Source organism: Choristoneura fumiferana, chromosome 23, assembly GCF_025370935.1.
Source record: "Choristoneura fumiferana chromosome 23, NRCan_CFum_1, whole genome shotgun sequence".
NCBI lineage: Eukaryota > Metazoa > Arthropoda > Insecta > Lepidoptera > Tortricidae > Choristoneura > Choristoneura fumiferana.
The window spans coordinates 16,313,600-16,331,312 of NC_133494.1; the positions used below are offsets into that span (position 1 = coordinate 16,313,600).

Below are 17,713 nucleotides of genomic sequence, written 5' to 3' on the forward strand. Positions count from 1 at the left end.
AAATACTTATAAATTTAAAGGTCGTAGTAAAATTTTCGACTAAAGTACAGTTGGTACAACTTTATTCACCATCACCATCATCATCATCTCAGCCGTAGGACCCACTTTGGACATAGGCCTCCCACACAGACCTCCAGTTGCTTCAACTAGCAGCGGCCTGCATCCACCGCGAACCTGCGGCTTTAACCAGGTCATCCGTCCATCTTGTTGGTGAAGTCCTACGCTGCGCTTGCCGATCCGCGGCCTCACTCGAGAACTTTTCGGCCCCAACGGACATCCGCTCTCCGTGCCTATATGGACCGCCCATTGCCACTTCAACGAGCTGATTTCGCTTGGCTTTTGTCGGTGACCTTGTTCTTTCTACGTATCTCCTCATTTCTGATTCGGTCCCGTAGAGAAACCCAAGCATAGCTCTCTCCATAGCTCGCTGAGCAACTCTGAGCCTATTTATAAGGCCTAAAGTAAAGCACCACGTCTCGGATCCATATGTCATCACTGGACTAATGATGTAGTGTTAACTTCGAAACACAGACAGACAGACAGACGGACAGACCAGATGGACGGATCGACAGACGGACGGACGGATGGGCCGACGGAAAGATACACAGACAGACTCACATACGCATAAATTAACAACCTGTGTCACTCCTAACAAAGACTTATTTTCTTGTCTTCTGTTGTTTTGTTGTCTTACTTGTTAAGATGCATCAAGGCTTGTTGCATAGCGTGCGAGAGAAATGACCATACATACGCTCAAAAACCATAACCCCTGCCGTTTCTCACACTTATAAATAAAATAAAAAATCTTGAATCACTTCATAATAGAACATACAGTACATACTCGTACATATGCAGACAGACGGTGGGAAGCGACTTACTTCTATGGAGTGAAAATGTTCACGACGCTACTAAGAGTTAGGGAAATTTGGTATGTTTTTCGTAGTAGGTTGCTGCAGACCACAAGTTTGGTACACACGATAAGCCATACTTTGGCCACCCAGTAGGAATGAAATTTTTACAGCCCTGCCTCTGTGTTCTTGTAACAAATATTAATGTTTCTGACAAAAATGAAAAATAAACATACCCGTGTATCCAATATCCAATACATAAATATTTAAGAGTTGCACTCTTGCTAATTTTCTCTCGTCCGCCAACTTTGACTTCTTGATTTGTGTTCAAACCATAATTATCAAACATAATTGTTGTTGTTTCTTTAAAAAATATGGCTCTGTCCATCAGGGACAATTTTGCCAGTGTCTAGTAGTTTTTGCCGTTGTACGGTAAAAAAATTCTAGAAAACGAAATATGAGAGGTAATGGTGGATGAACGATGACCCAAACATAATTGCTTTTGAATATCAATCTCATTGACTTGACGTTGTGACAAAATGTATTATAATGACGTTTAAATTTTACTTATCTAGCCAGTTATAATAATAAAAAAGGTACGAAAACTACTTCGATTGTGAAAACCTTTTTATTCACCGAGCCTAGATTTAGCGGCGTAAAAATGCCGTATATGTAGGAATTTATTTGAGCCTCACTGTAAAACTTGATATTAATACATACACATGCAATGTATGTTGAATGTAGACCTTATTTTTTAACTAATTAGTTTAGTGATTACACCTAGCACCTTTTATTGTGAGAATAAATATGCTTTATATAATTAGTGGCGCTACTGTCTACGTAAGAATAAATAACTAATATCTGTTCAGAATTTGTAAGTTGAATTTAAACCACTTGTCCTAGATCGAAGCACCGCATTATAATGTATGTAAAGTATGCAATGTTATAATTTTTGCCGAGGACTGGGTCTGTTACTTAAATATTATATATTTTAAATGACAATTTTAAAAGTAACTTACCTATTTTCGTCTTACTTACAGTTTGTGTCCTGCATTAATCAGAAATAATAGTTTAGGCGTTTCAACTTCCGAAAATAACAGATTTAAAAACAAAAAAAGTAAATACTAGACTCAGAAACTTGAACTTGATCTCTCAGTGATTTCATGCTTTCTTCATTTAGTTGTCGTATTATCTGAGCCAAAGGTGATGGTCACGTGACCACACGAAATAGTCGATACCTATTTACAATAGTTTGATTTTGTGACATTGACTCACGCACCCATATAAGATGTCACTACATGCTCGCTGCGAACACTGTCAGTTGTACTCATACAATGGTAAAATGCATCAAAATTTACTGCATCACGCTGCACTTTTGATGCAATAAAGTTACTTTTTTTTGGATTTTGCTTGAAGAGCATATCCATAAATACTATTCTCAAAAAATCCTCTAAGAAAACATGTCTGTGGAAGCTATGCGGGGTGTCCGTAGTTTGTAGGAAGAGCAACCCCCTTAAAGTAACATAAATAAATAAAAAACATTTTTTTTTTTATCGATAACGTCGATAAAAAAGCGGTGCTTAATAAGAACTTGTATCAGTCGTAAAAGTTGAGTTATTAGTCAATACTTTCAATAGTCTTTATGGATGTGAGGTTTAGACAGTTAAAAAAGACTCCGGAAGCATTCAGAATATAGAACTATAGAGGCATGTTGGCCATTAGCTGGACACATCGAGTGACCAACGTTGTAGTGCTATGCCGTGCTGGGAGGCTGGCTAATGCTAGGGACACACAACGCGAACATTCGCTTTATCGCGATGTCTGTAGCCGAATATTCGCGAATGCTTCGCCACTTTGGGCCAAGCGACGATAAGTTAGCGCTTCTATAGGTCCATAACAAACACATTTCTCTCGGGGCTCTGGTGGAGACGTAACTCGTAGTCGCAGTCACTACAATCCTGGTCTGACTTGTTGAGGTTTAACTGTTTCAAAAATGGTTAAACTGATCGAGTGTTGCCATTATTTCTGGATTGAAAGTTTCTTTGCGAACTTTCTTCCGCTGGCGTTCGTTGTCGTCATTAGTGTGTTGTATGTTTTTATATGTTTTAGTTTTTAAATGGGTCCCACTGAAAAACAGCGTTGCGGCTTGCTGTAACACTAACACTATGCTGAGTGAGGTCCACTTTATACTATTCGATGTTATTTTTATTTTTTCCATCTAATGTATTTTTATGTGTATCGAATATGTGTAAATAAATGTATCTCTCTCTCTCTCTCTTTCTCTCTCTCTAGTGTTTGTTCGTTATTGTTTTACCCCACGGGACAGGGGGGGGGGCTACTACGAAATTCGAAAACCGTTCGCATCGTACCTTCCCTCTCACTCTCGCATTAAATAATAATAGCGTCAGCAACGGCAAGATACGAAGTTCGAATTTTTCACTGCCATGCCCACTTTTTACATTTGAAATTTACCACGAGCTTTACGGTGAAGGAAAACATCGTGAGGAAACCTGCACATACCTGCGAAGCAATTCAATGATGTGTGTGAGGTGCCCAAGCTCTCTCATCTAGGCTGGGATGATGATGATGCCCAGTGTAGGGCTCAGTATAAATGTAACTGTTTTTTATTTATATTTTCGGAAATTAACTATTATATTTTTGTCCCCAGCGTGATCTGCAGGCGCATATAAACCACCGGCACGTGTCGGCGGGCGCGGAGCCCAGCCGGAGCCCGAGCCGCCCGCGCTCGCCGTCGTCAAACCCATCACAGTAACACACGTTTTATTTGCTAGTCTGGCAACCTCAGACTTCACAAGGGCCTACGCTATCTGGCACGAGTGCACTGCGCGGGCGCGGATGCTGGTACAATATTTAACCGACTTCAAAAAAGGAGGAGTGGTTCTATGCCTTCCGTCGCTGAACATGATATTCGCAAAACATCATATTCGCAAAACACGATATTCGCAAAACATCATATTCGCAAAACATTATATTCGCAAAACATGATATTCGCAAAACATGATATTCGCAAACATCATATTCGCAAAAACATGATATTCGCAACACATGATATTCGCAAAACATGATATTCGCAAAACATCATATCGCAGAACATGATATTCGTAAAACATCATATTCGCAAACATGATATTCGCAAAACATGATATTCTCAAAACATGATAATTCTCAAAACATCATATTCGCAAAATCTAAATTACGATTATCGATAATTATACCTCATTACCCCAAGTATAACTGGCCTGTTGAATAGTTTTGTATTAAAAAGGAAATATTTGAATAGGGTATGACAGGCCGTAAAATCGAAGATGTCGAAATTCATTATGCACTGAGTGTCCTTAAACTGATACAAATATGGAGACAGCTTTATCAGCGTACTACGCGTATGCGCACGCCTGGTTGCAATACGGTGTGATACTGTGGGGAGCGAGCACTGACTGCTATCAATTATTTGTGATGCAAAAAAAATGCATTCGCATACTCACAGACACACGGATACCTATACCTAACAGCCAGCTGCCGCCCGCACTTCACAAAACAAAAATTTTAACACTTCCGTCCATATACATATTGGAAGCGGCACTGTTCGTCAGGAAACACGCAAACCTATTTACGACAAGAAAGACACTGAGATCACACAGGCAAAATAAAAAACAATTATTAATACCAAAAACTAAACTAGCTATGTTTATAGCATAGCAAAATAAAATACCGGAAATGATCACTTCGGAAACCAACGACCATGTACGATGGCCTAGTGGTTAGAGAACCTGACAACGAAGCTTGAGGTCCCGGGTTCGATTCCCGTGTCGGGGCAGATATTTGTATGAAAGTTTGTGTTCTCGGGTCGTGGGTGTTTAATATGTATTTAAGTATGTATCTATATATATAATTATATTATCCGTTGCTCAGTACCCATAACACAAGCTTTGCTAAGCTTACTTTGGGAGTAGGTTAATTGGTGTGAATTGTCCGTGACATTTATTTATTTAAAAATAAGTAAAAAAATACTTCTAGAAAATTTTTACTATGGAATTGATGACTTTTTAGATGATACACTATGAAATGTTAAATAATATAAATGTCCTAGTAGTTCATAATAAATAATTATCGATAATCGTAATTTAGATTTTGAGAATATCATTATTTGAGAATATGATGTTTTGCGAATATGATGTTTGAGAATATCATGTTTTGAGAATATCATGTTTAAGAATATCATGTTTTGCGAATATGATGTTTGCGAATATCATGTTTGCGAATATCATGTTTTGCGAATATGATGTTTTGCGAATATAATGTTTTGCGAATATCATGTTTGCGAATATCATGTTTGCGAATATCGTGTTTTGCGAATATGATGTTTTGCGAATATCATGTTCAGCGACGGAAGGGTTCTATGTTCCAATGATTGTATTTTTTTTGTATGTCGCCGATTACTCAGTCAATTGTGGACCAATTGTGGAACTGTGGTACAAAATCCTTGAAAATATTTTACTAGCACTAGGTACTTACTAGCTCGAAGTCGGTTACTCAGCACGACCCAGCAGGATGGATTGAAACCCATAGTATGTAGATGAGGTAGACGGCTCGTGCTGAGGCACCGACTTCGAGCTGTTAGGTACCTAGTGCTTGTAAAATATTTTCAAGGATTTTGTAGTTGGTTCCATTTTTTGTTATTTTTTTGGAGTAGGTTTTACTTTTTTTTTTCAAAGTCAAAGTCAAAATATCTTTATTCAATTTAGGCTATAACAAGCACTTATGAATGTCAAAAAAAAATCTACCACCGGTTCGGAAAAACCTCTGCTGAGAAGAATCCGGCAAGAAACTCAACGAGGTATATATTTTTTAAAACAGATTTACAATATTATTAAATGATATGTATACATCACAAGTATTAACACAACTTTATTTTTAACACAGTAGTTTCGATAGGTTCCACCCGCTCCGAGCAAACAGTGTCAGGTAACGTATTAGGCCCTAATTACTTACTATGTAGTAAATGCGACACTCGTGTTTGACGCCCGCTGTGTGCAACTAATAGCATTCAATTTCCCAGAAGCGTTATTTTTAAGTAGCAAATTTTCGCATTGTTTCTTGAATGCTTTTTCCCACTATGGTGTTTTACTGAAGCTAATTTTCACAGTAGCGACACAGATACAGTGTAGTTCTGCCCTTCGGGCCGATGGAAACTTAACATAACCTAAACCTACAATACAATACAGTACAAAGACTCTTTATTGTAATTATGATTGGTTATTTGGAGTCTTTTTGTATTTTTTATTTCAACTCCAAATTTGTTACTTTTACGGTATCCCGTGAAACCATATCGAAAATACAAACTGAGACAAGGATGCACAGAAAAACCAGAAAAAGAGACCAGCGCTGGGAATCGAACCCAGGTCCTCAGCAATCCGTGCTGCGTGCTATAACCCTACACCACCGCTGGACAGGAATTTAGACACAATTTTTCCTATGCATATATATCTCAGGTTGCTTATTTCTACTACGCTACTTATGCAGCAGCACTAGCGACATCTATGTTTCGCTCTCATCGAGAGACGTCACATTCTTTCGGAACCAACCGCTCACCCAGACAAGAGATGTCGCTACTAAGCAATCAAATTATGATTGGTTATTTGGAGTCTTTTTGTATTTTTTATTTCAACTCCAAATTTGTTACTTTTACGGGTATCCCGTGAAACCATATCGAAAATACAAACTGAGACAAGGATGCACAGAAAACCAGAAAAAGAGACCAGCGCTGGGAATCGAACCCAGGTCCTCAGCAATCCGTGCTGCGTGCTATAACCCCTACACCACCGCTGGACAGGAATTTAGACACGAATTTTTCCTATGCATACATATCTCAGGTTGCTTATTTCTACTACGCTACTTATGCAGCAGCACTAGCGACATCTATGTTTCGGTACACCAGAAATAGTAAGCGATACAGAAAACAGATACACAGAGAAAAAATTACAAGGTATGCGCGGCGGCCTTATCGCTTAAGAGCGATCTCTTCCGGGATCTTCTTCCTACCTATGTTTCTGTGTCAATAAAATTGGGGAAAAGTGCGATTGGGAAAAAAAAGTAATGGAAATTTCGCTATTCGTTTTTTTTTTTAAATTTTGTTATTTTTGGTGAGGGCTAGATTTTTTTGCCGCTTAGTATGTTTTACGTATCTTTTCATAGTTTGAATTTGATCTAGATTTCGTATGTGTCAGATGGCGCCGGCGGCGAACGATCCCCGCGCGCACGCGCACCCCGCGGGCGCCACGGGCGGCGGCGGGAGCGGGGGCGGGGGCGGGAGCGGGGGAAAGGAGCGCCACCGCGCAGCAATCTCATCACGGTGCCGCTGCACGACGCGCCGCCCGCGCCCGACCAGCGCTATTACAGCTACTATCCGGTTAGTACACCTGCACTATACTATACTACAAGCTACTACCCCGTCAGTATACCTGCAATATACTACGAGCTACTGCCCTGTTAGAACAGTCAGCAACGAAAATTGCTCAACGAAATAAGAACAAAAGTTACTAGACACACACCATCCATTGATTAAATTTATTTGACAGATAAATGTGATGCCGTCTCCATCTATTCGAACAAAACAAACAGAGACGGCATCACATTTATCCGTCCATTGATTAAATTTATTTGACGGATAAATGTGATGCCGTTTCCATCTATTCGAACAAAACAAACAGAGAGCGCTAAATATTATACCGAATTTCATGTAAATCGGTTCAGCTGTTAAGACGTGAAAAGGTAAGAAAGACTTACAAACTTTCGCATCTCATCCCACTCATAATATAATTACGAAAGTTCCGAAGTCTGTTTTTTTGTTAAGTACTTCTTCATGTCTAAACCGCTGAAGTGATTTAGTTGTCGATCGATGTAGTTTCAAGTCCCGGGGAAGGACACAGGGTAGTTCTTATCTTGGAATATGCCATAGTTCCCAAAGGATAGCGATCATCGCTTGCGCTAGCGATTATTGCTATCCCGCTGGAACTGCAATTTTCCGAGATAAAAATTATCCTATGTCCTTCTCCGGGACTCAAACTATCTGTATAACGAATTTCGTCTAGTTCGGTTCAGCCGTTATTGCGTGATTGAGTAACAAACATCCAAACATCTTCACAAACTTTCACATTTATAATATTAGTATCTGGGCGACCGAGCTTTGCTCGGGCTAAAACTCTTTTATATGCGTTTTCCCAGCAATAAGACCAAGCTAGATCGATTTGTCATTCCCGAAAATCCCTACATACCAAATTTCATCGAAATCGTTGCAGTATATTTCGGGGATCTCGGAAACGGCTCATAAATATAAGGTGACCCGGGGCTATTGTAGCTGGGGGGATATTGTAGCAGTCTGATGACGTCCTTACGACGCAGTATCTCCAACTCTCTCTATCAAAATTACGGTGTTGCTGGTCTAAAATTACGGTAGATGGTAAAAAAATTACGGTAGACAAAAAAATCGCCTATTCCCGGGTGCGGGTGGTGTACGACCCCGTGTTTTTCAACCTGGAATGTGCGACACCGATGACAGAGCAGATAATTGAAACCCTTATGCCAATGGCATGAAGGTTTGAATTGTCGGGTCGAGCAATTTTTGTTGCGCATGCCGTAAGAGGCGACTAAGGATATAGGTTAAGGTATACCGTAGGCGACAGGCTAGCTAGCAACCTGTCACTATTGTACCGTTTTTAAAAACCTAAAATTGCTAAAAGTGGCTCCGAAGCGGTAACGTTTCGTGTGCTCTGCCTACCCCATTTGGGAATACAGGCGTGATGTGTTTTTTTTTTAATAATTGATGATGATGATGATGATCCGACCGATTTCGGCCATGGCGACCACCTCGACTCCTAGTTAGCTATTTGGCGCTCATGCGCTCTAAGATGGCTTACATAGCCTATCTTAGCTGTGAACGTACGTCCGCACTGTCGGCACGTAAGCACACCGTCCACGTAATTATAATAAATGGCAGCAGGTGGCCGAGACTTACGCTCGTCGCGTTTAGTATCGAGGTCGGCTTTACGCTGCTCCTCAAACTCGCGAACTTGCCTCTGCACTGTCCTGCGCCACTCAAGCCGCTGTGCTGCCAAATCTTCCCATCGCGATGGCTCGATGCGACACCTTTTCATATGTCGCATCTGCACATCTTTGAACCGAAGGAGCTGACCGCCGTGACTTCGTTTACCCTCCTCCAGTTCCGAATAGAAGATGCGCTTAGCCACCCTTTCCTCCGCCATGCGAGATACGTGACCGCACCACCGAAGCTGACGACGCATTAAATAAGCTTCAATGCCACCAACATTGGCTCGCCGCAAAACTTCGGTATTACGCACTCGGTCGGACCATCTGATCTTCATGATGGTTCGGAGGCACAATGCGTATGTGACGCCGATATACACACCACGTCTCGGAAGAATACAAGATATTTGGCAGCACAGTTGCCATTTACTGCCAGTTTTTTAGTTGCCAGTTACTAATTAGTTAATTTATAAATAACTAGCTTTTGCCCCGCGACTTCGTCCGCATGGAATAGTAACTTTGGGAAGTATTCAATTTATTTAGGATACTATTCTGCCAATAATAGCACATAGAAACTTCCACAGTTTACTGAAAATAACCTATTTTAATACATTGCTATAAATATAAACTATTTTTTTGTTCTTCCATCCACCCATTTCCATGGTAAAACATAAATATTTTGCGGGTAGCCACATTTTAGCAATACGACGTGTATTCTACCCTACCAACACAAAAGGACTAATTTTTAGTATTCTTCATAGGGGTATGTATTATAAGACCGACAAATCATAATACCTACAGTTGAAATGTCGACGCATAACACATCGAAATTCAGAATACCGAATGTACAAAATACCGACAACCGATACACCGAAGGTCGAAATATCTATTTTTAAATGACCGAAAGTACAAAATTCCGAAAATGGGGTATGTATTATAATACCGAAAAATCATATTACCTACAGTCGAAATATCGACACTTAACAAATCGAAATTCAGAATACCGAAAGTACAAAATACCGAAAGTACGAAAACCCGAAAGTAAAAAAAAGTTTGATATGTGCGAGCGAGCGAAGCGAGCGAGCAAGACGGTTCGAGGCAAAAGCGACTTGGATAGGTTAGGTTCAGAAGGCTAAGGCGGGAGCGAAGCGGAGCGTAGCTCCCGCCTTAGCCTTCGATGTTAGGTTTTTTTTTATAGCAGCCCGGATAATATTGCTTCACAAATGATCTTTGCTGTTGAATCTTATCCAACCTACTTTCTTAGTGGCAGTTAAGTATCTTGCCTGCTATAAAAAAAAACCTAACATCGAAGGCTAAGGCGGGAACTACGCTCCGCTTCGTTCCGCCTTAGCCTTCTGAACCTAACTATCCGAGTCGCTTCTGCTGCGAACCGTCTTGCTCGCTCGCTTCGCTCGCTCGCTCTTTTCCTGCTATATTTGTTTCGTCTTTGGTATAACGGCAGTTTCGGTATTTTGATTTTCGATATATTGATTGTCGATTATTTTACTTGTAGTGATTATGACTGTTCGGCATTATGAGTTTTCTACCTTTCGAGTGTAGGTATTTTGATCTTCGGGATTGTAGTCTTCGGGTTTTAGGCTGCTGGTCAAATGTACTTTCGGGATTTCAAACTTTCGGTCATATATCCATTCGACGTTTTAATATTCGGCCTTCCGTCCATAGGTCTTGTGAAATTCGGTCTTTCGTTTATCGGTATTATAATACCCCTTCATAGTGAACTCTTGACATCTTACGTCCTTTATTGTAAGTTAGGAGGGTAGGATTATAATTAAAACGGCATTTTTACTAAGCATAGCTACACATATTTCCGACAAACATACTTATAGTAAATTTGTTTGGAATTCCTTAAGAACTTTCATCCCCATATTCATAGGTCGAAAATTTAAAAGCGCCGGAAAAAATATTTTTGGGTTCCGTAGCTCAAAAGGAAAAAATCGAACCCTTATAGGATCACTTTGCTGTCCGTACGTCCGTCTGTCTGTCAAGATCCTCTACTCGTATGTCTGACTGTCTATGTATTGACATCTGTAATGACCTCACATTGCGTACATTTTGCTATGAGCTTAAAGGGCACTGCTAACAATGCATCATCTCCTCTGCTAACATCCCCTCGCCGGTAAAAATTTCAAAAACGCTTGAACAAATATCTATTTATTTCTTATAATGTCCAAATGCCAAGTTTCACAAATAACCATCGATTTATCTCAACAATGACGATCTTTCATATAAACTTTCATCCCCTATTTCACTCCCTCGCTGGAGAATTTTAAAAACGCGCGAACAAACATCTATTTATCCCTTATCAAGTGCCCAAATTTCTAGTTTAATAAAGACTCATCGATTTATCTTCGATAATGACGACCTTCCATATAAACTTTGAACCCCTATTTCATACCCTCACAGGTCGAATTTTCAAAAAAGCTCAAACAAATATCGATTTATTTCTTATTAAGGGCCTAAATGCCAAGTTTCATGGTTTTATCTTCGACGGCGACGAACTTCCACCATATTAACTTTCATCCCCTATTTCAACCCCTCAAAACCTTTTTTTTGCAATAAAAGATAGCCTATGTTCTTTCCCAAGGTCTATTCTATCTCTGTACCAATTTCATCCAAATCGGTTCAGCGGTTTAGGCGTGAAAGCGTAACAGACAGACAGACAGAGTTACTTTCGCATTTATAATATTAAGTTTATAATATTAGTATGGATGTTTGTGTTGTTGATAAATGTATGTGTGTCAGCCGGCGGTGGGCGTCCGGGCGGCGCGGGCGCAGGCGCGGGCGCGGGCGCGGGCGCGGCGGTACCGGCGCACAACCTGAGCGTGCCGCCCCCTACTACGCGACCGGCGCGTCCTACCCCCCGCCTCCCCCATACTCGGCGCCCGCAGGTAACACTAACTATACGATACGCTGACAAGTACTAGGCGACTGATAGAAATACACAAGTTTGTACCATCAGCCAAGTATGTGGTCCACCCCCGTTAAGTTGATAAGTGTTTGCATGTCATAAAACAATAATACCAATAGACGTGTCTGTCAACTTAAAATTCTTAAGGAAATTCTTTTAGTTCATTGATATGGACCCTCCGCAAAGTAACGCCTGATTCAATAAATTATTTAAAAGTTCGACTTTAGCGACATATTCGTTTGATACACATACATACACATACTCTTTTATTGGTAATATCATTATTACATGTCATTTTGTTAAATTATAGAAACTTGCTTAAAAATTGATAGACAACTTATTTGGCTGATGGTACATGCGCCGCAAAGTGTGTTAAAAAAAAAATTAAGAAAATTGAGCAGAAGCTTTTGGTAACAGGTAATTTTGGTATAAATGCCAAAATGCATTGAATGTTGTTATGTTAACACTGTCAAAAAGTACAAAATTTTGTGCCACCAGGTCAATTTGTTATTTTAGGGACAAAACATGGTATGGCCAACATGCACTTTTACTCAAACGTTTCCAAGGCAGCTTTCACTATGGTCCAGATGTCTTTGTGTCTGGAAGTTTTCAGGACAGAATACTCTGGGGCCAAAATGTACAAAACGCTATTGACTAAATGTTTTGTCGTTCGTCCCTACAAACATGTTGACATAATTATACTTTTTGACTTTTGTACAATTTGACAAGGGAGTTTTCGAACCCATTGATTATTTTGAGATCTTGACCATTTATCTTCTATTCGTTTTTTTCTATCATGTATTTAGGCTCTTAGGTTTTTGTGGCATCCAATTGATTTGTCTTTTGTTCATTATAACATGTTTACATTTACATACTTTTTGACCGTTGTACATTTTGATAATGAGTCGTTTCAAACCATTGTATATTTAGACATTTGTACCAAAACTCGGTAAAAGAGTACAGCGAAATTAATTTTAAATAATTGACTGGTGTTTTTTTTTTATTGTCTATCTATACCTTTAAGTCCCCAGTTGCCTAGACATAACATATTTAATTTTTCTATTTATTTGACATTTTCACAGTCTGTAACTATATTTTTTTTATTTATTGATATTTTACTCGTTTATTGACTTTATTTAATTAACTTTATACCTACAGTGATATATTTTTGTTGTTATTATAATTGATGTCGTTTTTTTTGGATCATCATTCTGTTTCATGGAATCCCGTGTATTTTTGACATGTCTGAAATGTAAAGTATGATTTTCATAAAATAGTACATTGTGTCTTAAGGGCGGTAAATAAGGAATTACGAACGAGAGTCTATTAGAAGCCCGAAGTCGAAGACTGAGGGCTTTAATGAGTCGATGTTCGTAAATTTAGTACCGCCCGTGCGACATACAATGTTTTTCATCACATTTGCGAGTAAAATTGTATATTTCTATAATTCTTGCAAATATTGGCGATACCTTGGCTGCGCTCTAGCTGCGCCGCCCTCCCCCTCTCCCCCTCCCGCAGCATGCGCCGCAACGTGCGTGTGCATGTGGTCCTGCAGCAGGAGCGCGCGCACGGGCATAGCGCAGCGACATTAGTACGGGCATTGACTCATTTACCGACCTTGGGCTTCATGACAAGAAAATTAGTACGCGCAATGACTCATTTACCGACCACGGGTTTCATGACAAGCACATTAAGGTCGAGGGTTTTATTTGGGGGGTTGCAACCAAGGTAGCCTGCATGTTTCGACACTGTTTACGAGCAAGTGTGATGAAAAAAAACATTTATCCATCTTAATACGTTAATCTTGAATGCGTTTAGATTTGAAATGCGAAGATTTTATATTAAGACTTCATTTGCACTCGCAAAACAAAAAGAGTCTTATCTAATTACAATGTAATAGGCCCGTTTTGAGAGCTGTCATCTCAATACAATTTATAACCTGCAATGAAACTGTACTGAGATGACAGCTGTCAAAACAGGCCTCTTACATTGCGATTAGTTTAGTGTGAAGGCTGTCGAAAAGTCAATGTTATTTGCATTTTAATTAAATATGCAATTTTATTACTAGACCGGCCATGGGCGTGTCGGACACGCCCGAAATAGGGTTCCGTAGCCATTACGAAAAAAATAAGTAATATTTTTCTAAGGATTTCGTATTTTGTACGGAATATTCCAAGTTTACGTATATTTTATACCTCAGGCTGCTATTTACTCTTAAATTACTAATAATTCTTAAGAAAACTTAACCGTTATAGTTTTCCTTGTAAGTTAGATATAATTAATTAATTACTACCATCCTGAATTTTTTTCTTTTCACCCACCGATAGATTTTAGAGGGGGGGGGGGCTCGATTTTAATGAAACTTGCACTTAAGAGTTGAATATTTTGCAAACAAGTCCCTGAATCAAAAAATCGTTTAGCAACCCCCTAATGGTTTTAATAGACCTATCCAACAATACCCCACACTATGTTGGATGAGAAAAAGAACACTCCCAGTTTATGTACCCACCTTTAATTTTTTTTTTTTTTTGAATTGTTTATTGTACCATTTTGTCGGCATAGTTTACATACATATTCGCGCAAATTACAGCTTTCTAACATTGATAGTCCCTGAGCAAAGCCGCGGCTACGGAACCCTAATTGTTATCTTATACGGGTGTTGTTTGCAGGCAGCAGCCTGGCGGGCGTGGCGGCGGAGTCCCCGCGCTGGCCGGACGGCTACGCGCCGTCGCACGCGCCGCCGCACTGGCCCCAGAACCAGCACCACTACTACCGGTAGCCTGGACACGACGAATAAATGCGTCAAGCAACTTTTAGTGTTGTTATTATGTCAACTCAGGAGGCAAAAGTGATACACTTGCTTAGAAAATTTTTAAACTGTCACAACACCTCTAACTTTTAGTGGATTTGTACAGCGGCGTCTTTAGCCCATGAAGCGCCCGTGTGCAATTATTATTTTAGCGCCATCTAGGAAGCGCGCGGTCAAAATGCAATAGGTACAAAGTGCCGCGGCCGGCGCCCCTAACACCGCTGCGCCCGTGTGCAACGCACACCCTGCACTATAGCCATGGCAACCACTACACTAAAAAGTTGATAGACCCAAATAATAAATCAGGAATTGCAACTTCGTTATAAACATGGCCATCCGTGTCCTAGTAGGCGGGGCTTAAAAGCGTGTCCTGTGCGTCATTTGACTGGCATCATGCGAGCAAAACAAACCCTGCTATCCTTCTGAATTTTAACCAATCAACATGCACGTGTATTTGCAACCTCGAAAATTATTATTTGAATCATAAGTCGGTTTGGTTTAAAGTATGGGCACTTTTTGTGTGGAATTTGTTCTGAGTTACGCTTCCTGACTTATTATCGTAGCCTGGACACCCTCGAATCCTTCAATAATTTTATGAGCTACCGGTAGCCTGCCCGCGACACTCGAGATACCTTTTTGTGGCCTTGAAGAAACTGGATCGCGCTTTGGGGTGGTTTTCGCTGCACTGCCAAGTCGACGTGGTTGAAAATTATCAAGATATTTAACTGATAAATATAAGATAAATAGTGAAGTAAATTAAAGTGAATTTTAATGAACTTTGTAGCGGAAAACCTAGGTAAAAATTGTGAAATCGCCCTCAGCAATGTATCACCGGCTTCAATCAATGAGTATAAGTTAAAGTTGATTTGTCGCTGGTTTTTCTTCAGCGTACAGAGCACGTCACTTCGTTTGTTTTGTGGCGGTGAACAGGTCGAAACGTCATTAATTGAGAAATCAAAAATACATTTAACCCTTAATAAGGCCCCATTTATTGGAGCATACTACCACAATCAAAAGCAGCTATGGAATACATACCAGGATAAAGTATATTTTTAAAGCTTGTATTTCCAATGGATATTGTGACGTATTATAAAAGCAATAAGGTTGAACTTCCAAACCAATGCATGTGGTCGATAAATCGCCTTTACCTTTTTAAGAGATATATCTGCAGAATTCGATCAATTATATTAGTTGAATGAAATCCTCATTACGCCCTGCGCCCCTTGTAATGTAACATGATTGGTCCCTGTAAATTTTTACTTTTGCTTCAATGGAAGCGTACTTTAAAAGTTAGTAGTATGCGTCTCTGTGGCAACGAGATTGGAATGTAAATAAATAAAACGAAACATCACTGATTGTGTATTATTTATTAATGTAACACTAGTCAATATCATTTATATTTACAAAGACTCGCATCATTCACACATCCAATATCTATATTTTAACAAATGCATTAAAATCTGCAAAAAATATTTTTTTTATACCACCATACTCGCAAGTGTTTCCATACTGAAGTACTGGACTTAATAGAAGAGATAAAAATAAATACTATTGTACAGATTCACAGCGCCATTGCAGAAATTCTGTTAAATTTGTAGAAAGTGCTTTAGTTTATTAACTATTGCCTAGTAGAGCTAAATCTGACAAAGAGAATGCGTACGTTACAAACTTGCAATTTTTATTCAGCACTGAAGAGCAAATCGTCGCCAAGTCCAGCCTAACAACGTCATAACGCGTCCACAGTCTACGTAAAATACTTCTCTCGTGACATTCCCCATATAACAAACTCAATGAGGGTTTCTTGACAGATATTGCTAGATGGCGCTAACGCCGTATCGTGAGGTCCGTTTGACATTTCATTCTTGCTTGCGATTGGCTGATTTCAATTCAATTCTTGAAAATGTAGCTCCATCGGTACTATCGATGATTCCGCCAGTGTCGAGGTTGGAAAAAGCACTATCGGTTAGCCGTTGTTCTTTATTTGGCTGATTAAGTTATTTCAGTTGCTAACTTCAAACTCAAATAAGCCTAATTCTAAGAATTTTACGATTTTGGTATCAAAAGAAAAGGCAAATAAGGTTTGTAAATGAAGTTTGGCAACCTTATTCATTTCGCAAACTAAAATTTCAGGGCCATTGTCCCTTTGCCATGGTGCCATTTGGTTTGGTTTGCATTGGGCCACGGTGGGCCCTTTAGGTTAGGTTAGGTTAGTTTTATAAAATACTGAAATATTTACAGTTTCAGAAATATTAAATTGCGTTGCAAAATGAATCTGGTTGCCAAACGTTAGTTGCGAACATTACGCACATTGAGAACGAGACTGTCACTAAAACAAATGAGTCAACTTGCAAAATTAAATTAGGCATTAAAATTTTTCTGGTGTAATTTTGAGAGACGACAAGTTTAGTTTAGTGACAGTCTCATTCTCAATGTGCGATTAGTGGACCAAGATAGATACTCTCCTAAGAGGGAGAGTGGACTCATCCCAGTTGAATGCGACTCCAAATTGCGAATTGCGAACCAATAACAGACGTGATGCAAAATGTCAATACAAGCGCCAACTAGCCAACAGGAACCCTCATTGGTTACTCACTCATGTGCATTGTTGTACTACACGTGGTACCCTTGAACGTTTTAAAGCCGGCTTTTTAATTGATTAAGAGCTCAACTCAACTTCCACCTTGGTTCTGTGAACAGTCTTTTAGAGAAATACATCTTTGATCATGACTGTTTAGTAGTCGGGTATCAGTACCAAGGTCGACTAGCGTTGCCTCGGCGGGGGCCGGCGGGGGCGCCGCGCCTGGCTCGGGCTCCGCGGGAACTGGGGAATTACGTGCGAGGACTGCATCTTGCGGACAGCCTCCATGTTCACTTTCGTCGACAGGTCTTTTGACGCGTCTGTTCGGACGTCTCGATAATCTCTCGCTCAAAGCCTTGAGCGCGATTTGTCTGAAATGTATATAAAATATTACACAATGATCCTCGTTTAGATAAACGCGGCTTCAACGAGTTTCCCGGTTACTTTAGAGAATTTTAGGCACTTTTACGCTAAGGCCCCTATTAATT

General features: G+C 39.9%; 1 protein-coding gene and 1 long non-coding RNA gene across 2 annotated transcripts in view; one reads left to right on the forward strand and one right to left on the reverse strand.

Annotated features, from left to right (window-relative positions):
* Positions 1-17,713, reverse strand: part of LOC141440825 (uncharacterized) — a 972,542-nt gene that overhangs the window by 61,563 nt on the left and 893,266 nt on the right. The gene's annotated exons all lie outside the window — the stretch shown is intronic.
* LOC141440717 (uncharacterized) lies at positions 11,693-16,591 on the forward strand. The gene is made up of 2 exons (XR_012452735.1): positions 11,693-11,818; positions 14,508-16,591. It is a non-coding gene; the product is annotated as an uncharacterized lncRNA (long non-coding RNA).